The following is a 16135-nucleotide window of genomic DNA, read 5'->3' as shown; positions in this document are numbered from 1 at the left end:
GTGTTGTTTGACCTTTTAATTAGCCAAAGACAGTTGGTTATTTACCAGAAAACAGGACATCATGTTAAATACACAGGGCTGTGGATCAATAAATAATTATTGCTGAGCTGTAAATAAGTTAAAACCAGTGAATGTTCTCTGAATGTAAATCATAAGAATGTAAAACTACAATACTTAAAAGAAAGTTCATTTATCCCTTGAACTTTTTCACGTTTCATCAGATTATGAATGAAACCTTCAATAGGGATTTTCTGAGATAGATCAACATAATGTGAGATAATAAGTGGAAGAGAAATAATACATGCATCTCAAAAGTTTGTGCAAATAAAAATCCGCTGAGTTAATACTACAAAACCAACCTTTGTTCTATATACATCTACAGGTCTTTTGGTGTATATTTCTAGCAGGTTTGCACATCTAGAAACTACATTTTTGCCCATTCTCTTTTACAAAATTGCTTAAACTCAGTCAGACTGGATGGACATCTGTGAACAGTACCAGTTCAGGTCTGGCCTTCGGACCATTCTAAAACATGAACATGCTTTAATCAAAACCTTTTTATTGTAGCTCTGGCAGTATGTTTAGTGTTGTCTTGTTGGTTGTTAAACCTTTTCCCCAGTCTCCAGTCCTTTACAGCCTCCAACAGGTTTTCCCCCAGTATAGCACTATATTTAACTCCGTCAATCTTTCCATCAAATCTGACCAGTAATCCTATCCCTGCTGGAGAAAAGCGTTCCCCATGATGTTGCCACCACCACGTTTTATTGCGGCGGAGATGGTGTGTTCATGATGATATAGTGTTTTGCATGTATGTGAAAAAGGTCAGTTTTGGTATAATTTCACCAGACACGTACTACCACATGTTTGCACTGTGCCTTACATTGCTTGCAGCAAAACTACAAAACTACAAATGTTCCCTCTCAAGGCTTTTTTTCAACAATGACTTTCTTCTTGCCACTCTCGGCCAGATTGTGTCGACAGATCGTCCCTCCTTAAAAAACGTTGAAAACAAGGAAGGAAAAATTCGCTTCAGCAGCTGTTTTATCTGTTGTGTTCCACCTTAAAGAACACCGTTATTTCAGTGGCTGCTGTGAAACTGTATGTCTTTCCTCATTGATACTGACCCACTAGGGGCAGTGTAACGCTACTCCCAACTCAGCTCATATTCTGTCTCATTTACTTACAGCTGTGTTTGAGATTTGTCCATGCTGGTCCTTTAGGTACACATTTCTTCATGCTTTACTTAGCAACTAATACAAATTATAGTCTCATCAACAGATATCTGTGTCAATTCAGCCTAAGCTGTGAAGGTAATTAATTTATTTGGTTTAGTAGCCTTGCAGCAGGAAAACGTCTAAAATATGCAGAATAGTTTGCCTCCAACACCAGGGTTAGAAAAGACTGCTGTTCGAAGATGGTTTCAACTTATGACTTTATTATTGTTTTTAAATAAAGCAAAATAAATCAATGTGATGTGCTCAAATGAATTATGATATTTTGCCTTAATTTTACCTAGATAATGAAGCATTAACAAGGCACATCCAAATTTGTTGATCACTATAAGAGGAGAAGATGATATCCAAACAGCTGCAAATAATTCAGGAGAATAACATCCCCACAGCATGATGCTGCCAACACCATATTTAACTGTGGTGATGCGAATCTTGGTCTCATCTGACCAGAGCATTTTCTTCCACATGATTGCTGTGTCAGCGACATGGCTTGCAGGACTTTGTATGGCTTCCTTTCGACAATGGCTTTCTTCTTGCAATTCTTCCATAAAGGTTTGTGGAGTGCAAAACTAATAGAGATCATGTTGACAGTTTCCTTACTCACTGATTCTCATCTGAGTTGAGGATCTCTGCAGCTCCTCTAGAGTTACCATGGGCCTCTTGGGTGCTTCTCTGATTAATTCTCTCCTTACATAAATCTCCATGTCTTGGTAGGTTTGCACTTATGTCATCATCTATTTATCTTAAGTAGGCAGTTAGATGTTGTTTTATAATCTAACTCTGCTTTAAACTTCTCAACTTTCTCCCCAACCTGCCTGTTGTGTTCCTTGATCTTCATGATGCTGTTTGTTCACTAATGTTCTCTAACAAACCTCTGAGGCCTTCAAAGAACAGCTAGATTTATACTGAGTTTAACCAGGTACCGATACTTGGACAATTCATTTTAAAGAAGTTGACGTTTTCAGCATTTTTAACGCCTTTTAAAATAAATATAGCATTTTATTTGCCACTGATTGTTGATTTCCTGAATACACTAGCATCACAATTTGATTTCCATTTTCTATTTTATTTTAAAACAAAAAATATTTATTTTATTTTAATAAAACCATAGCAGGCAGTAGCTGGAGCATCCAACAGTAACTAAAAATTAATGAAGGTAAGCAGACGTAGAGAGTCGGTTTGTTCTATGATTTTTGTGACGTACCTCCCAGAGTCTTCCTGATCATCTCTGATCTGGTTTAAACTGCAGTGTGTGAGATTGTGTGTTGAACAAGTTACAGTGACTGGTGCTACTGCCATCATCATGGCTCCAGTGCTCTGTGAGGGCTTTGGCTACGCCACAACATATGACATGCTATAGCAAATTCAGGACTCATACTGCATGAGTGATGTTAAAGGCCTCTCTGCTCCCTTTCATTTCTTCCCTCTGCCTTTAGGCTGGCTGATCCATCTGTCAGCCCCTGCAGAAGGGCCCCTGCAACCCCCAGCTGAGGCAGAATGGATAAATGCTGTCACATCTCTCCGCGTCCTCATGAAAACAAAAGAGTGGAACTTTGGCGGGTGTGGATTTGCAGTGAGGTTTGCATGCTGCAGTGGTCTCAACACTTCAGACACGACCACCTGTCTTATAAAAGAGGCGAGGCAGGCCTGTGATGGAGGGTCAACCTTTGGAGCTGCTGCTGAAAGACAAATGGACGACAGAGTCTCAGTCCCAGCAGAGGACCACAAGCAAGGGCTGTGAGTGGTCTGTTCATATGTAACATCACTCTCAAACAAAGGTCTCCTTGTCACAGAGACTACAGTATATTTCTGCGGATAATGCCACAGCAGCATACACACACACACACACACACATATACACAGCTCGCTGTGCCTCAGGCTGGCAGAAGCTATAAATCAAACAAATAGCATCACACCCCGACGAAGGAAGCATTCCAACAGATAAAATGCTCTCCCACACAACAAAGCCACACTCACTGCGTAATTAATTGCAACAAATTACCTCTTCCTCTCCCTGTCGGCCCCCACCTTGCCTCTTTTACCACACTGACAGGAGATCCTAAAACCCGTGTGTGCGGTTGCGCACGCGCACTGAACTCGCGCACGAAGAGGGATGCTTAAGGTTCACCACACACACACACACACACACACACACACACACACACACACACACGCACAAACAGGGACACGCATACAAACTGCTCGGCCTGCACCCTTCATAAGTGCTTTAATGTGGCTTATTGCAGTGCGCGGTCCCCTTAGCCGTGGAAATATTCGCTTGACGGATGTGCTTTGTCGCAGGCGCTCCCCGGCGGAGGGCGGCTGTCAGGGAGGAGATGATAACATTAACAGGGAGGCAAGGCGATGACAAATGCCTGTTATCAGCGAACGAGGCCGGTGACAAATAGAACGGCAGCGGCCCAGGCAGCCCCGGCGCGGCGTAATAAAAAAGAAGATGGATGGCACACCCAGGCGGGGCCCGCGTTAATGCGATTTCCACTGCTCTGCCTGACTCCCAATTAAGGCTGAGGGGGGCAAGGGAAGGGAGGGGAGTGTGTGCCGGTGTGAGGATGAGGACGGGAAGGGGCTTGAGGGTTGGTGACGGAAATGAAGTTAAGAAGAATAAAAGGTGGAAACTGAACAGAATGGATAAGACAGTGAGAGCGATATAACCAAAGCAGACGTGTTGGAAGGCAGCTTTTTCAGATACATTTGGTTGAACAATAAAGGAAGGAAAATAAAACACTGTCACCTTAAATCCTTGAGCGGTTATCAATCCCTGGAGAAATGTTTTGGGTTTATTTTCTTGCTGACGACATCCTCGGCAGCAACTCAACTGATTATTTATGTTGGAGTTTCTGTCTCACTCATATGTTCCAGATTTAGAAACAAATGTTATTACCAAACAAAAATAATCTGAGCAAATACAAAATGCAGTTTTTAAAAGATTCCAAGAAGAAAGCTGTCCAAGCCAACCTGGCTCTTTGTGAAAATAAATCGTCCCTCCCCTGTTAAATCATAAATTAACTGGGATTAAGAATTTATTATGGGAAGCTGAGTACAATTTCCCTAACCACAGCCATGCCTGATTACTTTCAATCCTCTGTAATGAAAGAGAAGAGAACCTGTCTGACAACATGAAGTAGTAGGCTATGGTTTAACCTTTTAGAAGGTCTGCATCTCATTACATCTGGGCTAAAACTGAAGGTCTGTACATGCTCTCCAAAAACAGACAAATTCCCTTCCCCAGAGCTGCAGAAATACAGTTACATGTTCTTGCAGCCCCGGTTTGGACGTTCTTGCAGCCCGTTCTTGACTTATCATACATTTTTTTGTGTGCTGTCCAACAAATACTGCATCATTGGTTATTAAAATATTGGGAGAGATAATTCTGTTTCCTGGTTTATTTGAATCATTTGCTGCTTAATTATCCATTAGCCAATCACCATTTGGTCCGCCTGATATAAATACCCAATGACAGACAGCATTGTTACACAGAATGCCCCCTCCTTCACCTCAGCTCTGCAGGTATTATGAAATGACAACTGTTACCTATCATACATAAGGTCTCCCTTCTCCCCATAAAGAGTTATATTACTTTTTTCTCAGTATATGTTTTCATTGCTCATATCTGTTTGCATTTGTGTTTAGGTTAGAATGCCCATCTCTCTTCTTTTTCTGTTATCTCTGTTTTATTTGAAAATCCTATAAAGAAGAAAACTGTTGAAAAAGGGGGAAACATGACAGTTTCCTGTCTTATGAAGACATGTCTTGTTGTTTTATTGCAGTCTTTTTAAATAATACTGTAGCAGAGCTCTGCCTGGCTGCTTCTTGTAAGAGGCTGTTTGAGTGAGAGGAGTGCAGAGGACAGATGAAGCTTCCTGAAGCTTTCAATCCTTCCAGCCAGGTGGTGTGATAAAGGGCCAATTTATTTGGCTCCATGGCCCACATATCCCCCTGCTGGTCAAAGACGGTTTAACAGCCAGACGGATTGATCAATTAGTAATAAAAGCTGTTCTGCGTCAGTGAAAGAAATCAGCTCATCTTCATTAATGTATTTTTATGTATAGTTTTATTTATATTAAAAAATATACTTTAGTGTTTGATGGGTAACTTTGTAAAACGACCCTGAGAAGACAGATGGTTTGAGAGAGGAGTGAAGGAGACCATTTACATTAAACAATAAAAATCAACTCTAAACAGAAGAGGGGAGGCTCTGATTTCAGCTGTCAAAAACATACAGTTCAGCATTAAGCCCGAAGCCCAGTCAGTTTCAAACCAATTCACACCTTCTTGCATATTACCAAAACATCAGTGATCAGGTGAACAACAACCTGTTGTTAGAGGAGTCTAATCTGCATGTGAATTTAGATGTGCTGAACGGCACATCCCAAATAGCTTAAAAGCTTGGAACTTCTCCCTCGCTGGCATCAAATTGAAAAAGCCCTTTGCATAAGGAGCGAAACATCTTCATCTACAAAGACTGAAGTCCAGTTAATTTGTTTTAACATTTTCTGGATTTTGTTTTGTAGGACTGAGAATCCTTACCAGCATTTTAAAACGACTTAATGATGTAATCCGATTTTACTCGTTTCTGTTTACTGTTTCAATAATTTTTCATTATTCTATTAACTCATAAATACATATGAAGAATTGTTGTTTGTGCAACATACAATTTAAATACTTCACTCACATTATTTAGACATAAAATGTTACTGTCATTGTGCTCCAGTTCTTTAGCTCAGCATAATATTTGGCCTTATACAGAGAGATCACAGTTTCTGCAAGTTCCAGTAAGTTAAATTTTATATTTTCAGAGACTGAATTAGGGCCAGTGTAAATTCTGATATTTAAAAAAAACAATTATAGAATTCATTATTGTTCATTTCAGACCAGTATGAATCATGCAAACATGTAGTCCAGATCTGGAGTCATTTTCCATAATCTGCAAACCGTTTTATTCACCAAGAGAGTTTTCCTCGTTTATAATAATCGGCTCATATTTTCCACCACATGGTTGCACTTCTGCCGCTGAAAAACATCTTGCTGAGCTGATTACAGACCTGGAGAAAAAATACACTGACTTTTTATCATAATACTGGGACATTTTAACAGAGCAAACCTCTCAAACGAACTCCCCAAATACAGACAGCATATTAAGTGTCCCACCAGATACAAAAACACACTGGACCATTGTTACACAGCTTTAAAGGACTCATATCATGCTGTTACCAGGGCTGCTCTGGGTTTTTCGGATCATTATCTAATCCACCTCATCCCAACCTACAGACAGAAACTAAGAGCTTCCAAACCCAAGGTTCACACTGTTAAGAAGTGGACTGAGGAATCAAAGCAGATGCTACAGGCCTGCTTTGAATGCACAGACTGGACTGTTTTTGAAACTTCAGCCACTGACCTAAACCAACTAACTGATGTGGTGACATCATACATCAGTTTCTGTGAGGACATGTGTGTGCAGACCAAGACCTTCTGCACCTTCGGGAATAACAAGCCATGGTTTACTCCACACCTCAGGAATATGCGCAGGGAAAAGGAAGAAGCTCACAGCAGTGGAGATTGGGAGCGGTACAGGCAGGCCAGGAACAAACTAACAAAAGAGATCAAAGCAGCCAAGAGAAGCTACAGTGAAAAGCTGAAGAACAGGTTTTATACTGGTGACACTTCAGCTGTATGGACTGGTCTGAGAAACCTGACTGCCTATAAGAGCCCCTCCACCCATCCTGAACAGCGTCGTCTCATGGCCAACCGTCTGCATGGCTTCTACTGCAGACATGACAAGAAGCTATTCACACCTCAAATCATCCCCTCCACATCCCATTCAGGAACAAATTCCTCCCATAAAGCAACCAACCCCCTACCTTAAGATCCTCCGCCTGCACTAAAGATCTCCGATGAAGATGTAAATAGGCTCTTTCAGCGCATGAAAACAAAGAAAGCTGGAGGACCTGATAATGTCTCCCCATCATGCCTGAAAGCCTGCGCACATCAACTCGCTCTGATCTTCACCCGGATCTTCAACAAGTCACTGGAGAAATGTGAGGTCCCCTCCTGCCTCAAACGATCCACCATCATCCCGGTTCCCAAGAAACCCACCATCGTAGGATTAAATGACTACAGGCCTGTAGCCCTGACGTCTGTGATCATGAAGTCCTTTGAGCGGCTGGTGTTGAAGCACCTGAAAGACATCACAGGCCCCCTGCTGGACCCCCTGCAATTTGCTTACCGAGCAAACAGGTCGGCAGATGATGCTGTTAACTTAGGTCTACACTTCCTCCTGCAACACCTCGACCACCCAGGGATGTACGCCAGGATCCTGTTTGTAGACTTCAGCTCGGCCTTCAACACCATCATACCAGACATCCTCCACCAGAAGCTCACCCAGCTCAACATCCAGCCTCCACCTGTCAGTGGATCAACAACTTCCTGACGGACCGACAGCAGCAGGTGAGACTGGGGAGCATCTTCTCCCGATCCAGATCAATAAGTACTGGTGCCCCCCAGGGGTGTGTTCTATCCCCACTCCTCTTCTCTCTGTACACAAATGACTGCACCTCATCAGACTCGTCCGTGAAACTCCTTAAGTTTGCAGACGACACCACTTTTATTGGACTGATCCAGGACGGTGATGAGTCTACATACAGACAGTAGGTGGATCGGCTGGTACACTGGTGCGGTCAGAACTACCTTGAACTGAACCCACTCAAGACTGTGGAAATGGTGGTGGACCTTCGAAGAACACCACCCCCATACACCCCCCTCACCATCCTCAACAACACTGTATCGGCCGTGGACCACTTCAGGTTCTTAGAAACCACCATCTCTGAGGACCTGAGATGGTCTTCACACATAGACACTGTTCGAAAGAAGGCCCAGCAGAGACTGTACTTCCTGAGGCAACTCAAGAAGTTCAACCTTCCACAGGAGCTGTTGGTCATCTTCTACACTGCCATCATTCAGACTGTCCTGTCTTCATCCATCTCAGTGTGGTTTGGCTCATCCACAAAACAGGACAGGTCCAGATTGCAACGAATAATCAGGTCTGCAGAGAGAATAATCAGGGCTGACCTTCCCTCCATCCAGGACTTATACAGGTCTAGGGTCAGGAAAAGAGCTGCCAAAATCTCTGCAGACCCCACACACCCTGCACATAAACTGTTTAGAGTTTTACCTTCAGGCCGCCGCTACAGAGCACTGTTTACTAAAACCAGCCGCCACAGAGACAGTTTCTTCCCCCAGGCTGTTTCTCTGATGAACATTCAATAGAGTACAAAACAACAGCATACATATGTTGCAAATGCACCTTTTTTATTATATATGTGTATATTGTACATTGTAAATATGTATATTCTGTAATGCAAAAACAGAACAAAAGAGCAAAGTGTACCGGAGTCAAATTCCTTGTTTGTATGTACGAACTTGGCAATAAAGCTGATTCTGAAATATGTTATGTTAACACATTAATTCATAACCTAATATCATGAAACCTACTTAAACATTTCAGCAACTTAAGATAATTATGTGAAGTTGTTTTTAGCCATGCTGTGTCACTTCTGTGCTTTTACATACAAAGTACTTTAAATACAGCATAGAGCAATCATATTGGCTGTTGCTGATGGGTTTAATTCAGCTACTTAAAACCCAAACCTATTTAACTCAAACCTAGTTAAATATGACAAAAGAGCTGGTTGTAAATAATGAATCTGAACCTTTGAATTTATTTCCCTAAAGAAACTATGCTGAACCAGCTCTGGGAGCTTTCTGTTCCCAGAGCTGGTCAAAATGAGTGAATATTTGCAAAAAAACAATAACTTTTATCAGTTTAGACATTGAATATCCTGTTGTAGTGAATTCAGTTGCATATCGGCTGAACAGGATTTACAAATCATTGTATTCTGTTTTTATTTACATTTTACACAATATCCCAACCTTATTGGAATTGCGGTTGTGTATATGTAAAACAACAGCTTCTCACAGGCTTAAAATGCACAATGCTAGACAAAAACATCTAACAAATTGCTAACAGGAACCCCTTGGGTATGAGAAAATCCAAGGCAGTATGTATGAGACTCAAACTTTCTGGTAAACGAGTTCCTCACCAATGATGATGCTACTGAGACAGTTTATAGTGAACATATTAAAAAGAAAGCAAGAAATACATCCTGCAGCCTGTGCACTCAAGGGAAAAAATGTCTTGAACAAAAGTGAAGAGGTTTTGTGACCATCAACGGTGGTCGAGAGTGCTCAGGATGCAGTGATCTTCACACTACAAAAGCAAAGCAAAATGACAGCATCACTAAAAGCAGGTAGGAAAGCCCTAGTATGTGAAGTATGGAGGGCCATCAACTGGAAATGTTATGTCACGGTAACTGTACATTTCCTGATGCCTGCCAGCCAGCACGCAGTGTGCTCCACATGGAATGAGAGTGAGATGGGGCAAACATGAGTGAGCTGTAAAAGACTGCAGCAGAATGTCACATTGCTTAGAAAGATTGAGTTTTAGTTACTGATAAGGTAAAAGATCTTGATCTAATTTTTTTTTTTTTTTTTAAAGGTATGGGCTTATTTTCATTGATCATATGTCAGTTTTTAAGGCCGACTTGACCCACATGCAGAGGACACTCAGACAGAGAAGAGTAAATTAAAAGTTTTCTTTTATTTATTTTCAGACTCAGGAACGAGGGGAGCAGAATGATCAGGAGTCAGGCTGTAAAACAAGAACAGAGGTGAGCGGAGGAACAGATTGGATAATTCAGGCAAAGATCTATGCTCACTTTTCGGGAGGCGATCGATCCGCCAGGGAGAAAGAGCCGGTTCAAGTCTGGGGTGTGAGCCTGCGCGGAAACGTTGGAGCGCTCTGATGTTCCAGGTAGCAAAGTGGGTGGACAGGTTACGCTTTCAGCTGGAGGACTCGCAAGGGCGGCTGCCAGATGCAGCAGATTCCAATCTTGACGGGAGGTGGATTCAGGAGGGGAAACCCAGCTTGGCATGAACAGCCTATGACGAAGGGAAGAGACAGATAGTTAATCAAGGCTCATAAAAAACAAGTGGAGCTTCCAGAATTCAGAAGATGCTGGCCAGGTAAACACTACCACGGTAGGCAAAACACTCAGGCGTAGAAAAGCCAGCGAACCACCGTCATATAGTCCTCCAGCTGATGAAGCAACGACGTACACCTGTCAACACTCCGGTCTGCAGCTCCAGCGCCTCTTAGGGGTGAGAGAACGTTAGTGACCGGCAAGTTGAACAACAGACTGTGACATCATATAAAGTTTTAAACTTTCTGCTTTACTTTTTTGGAGTAAAATGAAAAGGCAAATTAATTATTTTAATATTTTTTGTTTTTTAATAGTAAAATCACAATGAGGGTTTTATCACTATTCCTATACATGAAAACCCTGCTAATAACTAAAGTAACTGAGGGCCTCCATGTCGCATTTGCACTTTTGTGATGCCATCCATGTCCAGCCAGTTTCTGGAGAAGATACCAACTGAGCGCTGCGTTTCGGCTTAGGTGGCACAGGAACATAGCAGAGGATGGCTGTAACACCTGACAGGAACAGTTGGAGAAAGTTTTCTAGCCTTCTAGGCGCAATGGTTTATGAGCAGAAAATCTTATGTCGAGTGTAGTGTCTTGTGATCAAATAGCAGTAGAGATTCCATTATTCAGAACAAAAAAGCAACTGTAAATTATTATGGCATACTCTAAAATATGACAACACCATAAGATAAACTGGCAGTTCTACTAGCAGTAAGAAGCATTAAGGAAAAGCCAACCTAAATTTAGATGGGAGTTGTTCTTAGAAGCAGTCTACCTTCATATGAAGAGGAAAGTAAACATCATCAGCTGCAGCTACATATATAGTAAATATTTGTCTAAATGTTATTTTAACAGGCCGCATGGTGGGGCAGCTGGTAGCACTGCTGTCTTGCAGCAGGAAGGTCCTGGGTATGACTCCCAGCTGGGGGTCTTTCTGCATGGAGTTTGCATGTTCTCCCTGTGCATGCATGGGCTCTCTGCATGAATGGGTACACACACATTCACTCCTATGTGTGCATGATTGTGTGGCTCTGTGTTGCCCTGTGATGGACTGGGGACCTGTCTCGCCCGTAGACCGCTGAAGATAGGCATCAGGTCCCCTGTACGGAAGAAGCTGGTATGGATGGATGGATGTAATTTTTGTTTCAGTTAGACCTTGGAATGCACCTTGAAAATGCTTTAAAATGTTTCAACTTGACTTGGTGACAGATGTAAGAACCATGTAATAGGAGAGTTGTAAAGCATTTAATGCACCAGTTATGGTACTCATGAGAAAAACGTAGTGATTCATTACTTCAGATTTTTGAAAGCTAAATGTCTTGGGAAGGTTGATAAATAAACATGTGTTGTGAAAATCATAAAGTGCAGACAAAATAAAGAAATAGTAAAATAGTACTAAAATATTGTTTGGATTAAAACAGTTCAGTCCAGGTTGAAGTATTCACCAAGTGATGTATATAATGTGCTTCAATGGTTCCTGCAAATTTCCATCAGGTTCTATTGGCTGGTCCTCCAGATGACATCAGAAGAGTACAAATCCATCAGGAATCAAGGTCGTGGAAATGCTTTCAACCCCTTAGACACTAAGGTCACTGATGATGAAGAAGATGGTGACATGAACCATCCTTACTTTCAGCTGAAATTGTCATATTGTGCTGAGGTGGAAACACTTCACAAATCACATTGCATTATTAAAAACATTATCTTCTGGTCTTGGACCAGATTATTTAATTGGTAGTTAATTGGTAGTCCTAGACTGTGTGTATTTCTGCAAGAAAGAGGAAAAATCAGACACTATAGTGCATGCAATCGCAGAATTTCTCACTTATTTAAAGGACTAACAAGATTTATATAATCAACAGATGGTTACAACGTGCCCCTCCCTCACCTAGAGGCAGACTCTCAGCTTAGTTAACTCTCAACATTATAATATCAACGTTAAGGGTCACAGAAAATTTTGAGGTGGGGCGAGTGTGTTGATCTAAGTCACCTCCTTCTGTGACAAGCATGTCTCACAACAAGCAACACAAAAAATTAACCAATATTTTTCAATATTTGTCACCTAACCTTAGTGAAGCTACAATTAAATGAACTAAATTCAGATCATTAATATAACATCCATTCACAACAAACATAGGCTCAAGGCACTTCAAGATAAACAGATGAAAATGTATATGCAGAAATATACACTGACCCCGTTTTCAGAGGTGTCAGTACCGTGTTGGACCTCCTTTTGTCCACAAACCTGTACCCTTCTTGTTTTTAATAAAGTGGCCAGAGAGTGTACAGTATGTAAAGGTATAGGGATGAATAGGAATGCTGAAAACTGTTCCAACTCTTCTGTCCCAAAGACGTCATCTCGTTACTAAAAGGATCAGCACAGGATATTGAGTAATTGCCTGTGGATGAGGGGGGCATCTGTGCCTGAACATCCAGGGGCTACTGTTTTGTCACTCTGACAGTGTTTCATAGAAGACTGAGGAAGCTCAGAAGGCTGCAAAACTGAACCCCATATATCTCCCACTATTACACCCAGCCTAGAAAGAAAGGGTTGAAGTGACAATGAAATATAGCTCTAGCTTCAGGGAAGAAGAAGAACAGGGACTAAAGAGGGACAGCTGAGTCTTCCTTTCAGCCTGCAGGGGGCTGTGCTTCAAATCAGACAAAAAAACTGCCCTGTGCTGCTAGCATAGGTAAAAAGGAGAAGGTGTGTGGCGTAAAGAAGGAAATCCTTAGACAGAACAGTCTCTCTGTGCTTTTACTGATATTAGTCTTAAAGAGCAAGGAGAAATTAGTGCCCTGCAGGAGAAAGGAAGGGGAACCTGAAGTGGGAAGGTGGGTAAAAGTCCAAACTCGGCATGACCCTTGCATCATTAAGTTGTCAAGTGGATAAGAGTCCCCAAAATATGACTGGGAGTTATTGTTGAGGCCAAGCCTGATGATATAAGAATTACAGTACATGGATCATAGTCGGATCGATAGGTAGACAAAGTCATTATAAAGGGGCTAGAGTTCAATGCCTCCTGTGGGCTGCAGACGGGGACTCATATTTATCATCGTGGTGATGTGTAACACACACACAGCACTCAGGTGGGTGGCTGCTGTGTAGTTATATTTTGCTTGTTGCTCTTATTTCCAAAGCTATTCGTTTCAGCTGTATCGATTGTTTAAGTCGTCTTTGCTGCTGGAGGAATCCGAGTCTGTGTATGTGCCTCTTTACCTCCATTTGTCTGTAATTTGCCTTCTGTGAAGGATGTCAATAGAAATACACATTCACTGATGTCCTGCACAGCTTAATGTGTGCATATAATTCAGCGGTGGACATTTGCTTTTCTTTGCTTTTTGCCTTTGCATCTCCTAAGAAAGAGCAGAGGCAGAGGGAGCACAAGCAGGGCAGCATCGATCCTCGCTCTGCCGGGAGAAATTAGGCATGAAATTAAAGCTCCCATCAAAGGCAAGGCCGGCATTGTCACCTGATCCAGCACCATTTATACTCAGGAGATGGCGAGGAGGATGATGATGTCTTCATCACACTGATAACAACAGGACAGAGAGATCGGGAGAGAGAGAGACGGAGTTTCCACAGTGCCACTGACCTGCCATCATTTATACTGCCAGGGCTCAAGTGCAAGGTTAGCAGCAGCCTGAAGCCCCATAAATCACCACTCTGCTGGACGGAGAGAGGTCGGGGTCGATGCCTCTCGCAGCCAACCTCCACTGATGACGGAGTATTTATAGATCAGAAAGGAGAAAAGGGGAGGGAAGATGGAAGAGGAAGGATGTGCGTCTAAAAGAAACTCAGGTCTGATTGGATATACAGTTTCTGTCTAGTTTGCTTAGACTTGCCATCAGCATGAATGTGATATTAACTTGAGGCTTTTAATGATTTATTTGAACTGTTCCTTTTCTGGAAGGTTAATGCAGCACACAACTGCAATGAAATTTAAAAATAAGTTGATGGCAGAAGATTTAATTTACAAAGAGTCAAATCTATACATTCACAGTTCAGTATATATGCATACATCATCACCTATATTTGATTAAGTTGCACGTCAGTCACACACTTTCAATCAATAAGGCTCTATACATTTTTTAACAGGGTTGAGGTTGGGGCCATTTCAAAAGCCTCATACCGGGTGACTTTACCTAGTCCAAACCCAGTTCTGATGTGTGTTTGGGATCATTGTCCTGTGTAAAAACCCATTTATGTCCCAGTTTCAACAGTCTAGCTGTTGATTTGAGGTGAGGTTGAGGAATATGGAGAAATAACTATTTCAGTTTTCCATCCACTTTCTGCAGGGCATAAGTACCACTGCAGTAAAACAGCCCTCAGCATGATGCTGCCACCACTGTGGATGAGTCGGTATATTGTTGTCATGCTTGAAAGCTTCACCGTATCTTCTCCAAACAATGTTCTTGTCACTGAAGCCAAGCAGCTCAGTCTTTGCAAATTTCAGTACGCTTGATTTTTTTCTAATTTAGACCCGGGGCTTTTTTGTTGGTCAGCAGCCTCACAGGCCATGGTAATGTAAAACTGGCTGCACTGTGCACAATGATTCTGAATGATTCTGGTGTTCCAACAGTTTCCAGCTCAGCACAGACTTCAGGCTTGGTGGTTCTTGCTCCTGAACATCCTTGCATTTTATATTTCAACTGAGGCTAACAGTTTGGGTCGTGTTCCCAGCCTTAGTGAGGTGGTAACACATTGGAGTAACTGTGCTTAATTGTTTAAACCAATGATGTTGTAATCTGGAGATGTCTGGAAGTGGCTCTAAAGGACTTTCACAACTTGTGTAAATGTAAAACTATCCTTCTTAGATCTTTATTGAGTTTCTTGAACATTTCCATTGTTTTGAATAGTTGCCAGTCCAAAAAGTGCTGTCTAATTATTTAAAAGGAAAACTACCTGCAGTTGTGTCTTAAGGTGGACTAGCAGTGGTCAATACAAAAATCTGAAAGTAAAAATCCATTAGGTTTAGCAAATCAGAATTTACGGTTATTATTTTGAAAAATAAAAATAATTTTTAAGTGGACAGCAACTGCATAAACTTCTAAATAAGAGCTGCACAACACATCATCATCACAATAATAGTGTTCATTAATCATATTGCAAAGGACTGTTAGAAATGCAATATTTGTTAGTTGCCTGTTGGATGGAGTCTTACTGCAGTAGACGCCATTTGGGATAACATAGTTCAGTCAAGGATCCAGACCCTTTGCAACATTCATATTCACTCAGTTTATTACCCGCCCCTAGTCTAGAACCATTTGCACCACTAAAATCAAGCATTTTGGGTAATCTATGTATATGTTTGAGCCACTTGCCAATAAATTCAAATGTATGCCCCCAGTTCTTCTTTTTTATATTCAATACAAGGAACATTTCAAATAAATCAACAAAATTCCAGACATGATTATAGTAATGTCCACGATGAGTGTATGCAAACTTTAGACCACAGTTGTAACTATCACTCTGCTGCAATGTGAGGTGCTCATGTGGAAAGGGGACAAACGTGTGAGTAACTGAGGAGACAGTAGGGGGAGCTGATTAACCACACTCTCAGCCCAACACCCACTTCACATACACCCACTTAAACCTGCCTGAAACATTTAACCTGCTTTCCAATCCCTGCAGCTACTGAATGAACACGTAGAAACAAATCTGCAGCAGAGTGAAACCTTTAAACCAAACCGAACATTTTAAACTCGCATTTCCCAATGTCATTTTGTTGTTGTGTGCAGTCTTCGCCAAGCACAGTGTTTGGACAACACTACAGCAGGTCCAGCATGGTGCTGTAATGACCAGTGGCAAAGGATTGTCCAGGCTAAACACTGGTTATGGTCA

At 41.7% G+C, this 16135-nt stretch overlaps 1 long non-coding RNA gene across 1 annotated transcript; it reads right to left on the bottom strand.

Annotated features, from left to right (window-relative positions):
* Positions 1-9889: 9889 nt before the first annotated feature.
* LOC124869023 lies at positions 9890-10810 on the bottom strand. The gene is made up of 3 exons (XR_007038455.1): positions 10343-10810; positions 10025-10247; positions 9890-9957 (listed from the first exon to the last, which is right to left on the bottom strand). It is a non-coding gene; the product is annotated as an uncharacterized LOC124869023 (long non-coding RNA).
* Positions 10811-16135: the final 5325 nt, after the last annotated feature.

The sequence above is a fragment of the Girardinichthys multiradiatus genome, chromosome 5 (genome assembly GCF_021462225.1).
Source record: "Girardinichthys multiradiatus isolate DD_20200921_A chromosome 5, DD_fGirMul_XY1, whole genome shotgun sequence".
NCBI classification, from domain to species: Eukaryota; Metazoa; Chordata; class Actinopteri; order Cyprinodontiformes; family Goodeidae; genus Girardinichthys; species Girardinichthys multiradiatus.
This window is presented reverse-complemented; position numbering and strand designations above follow the sequence as displayed.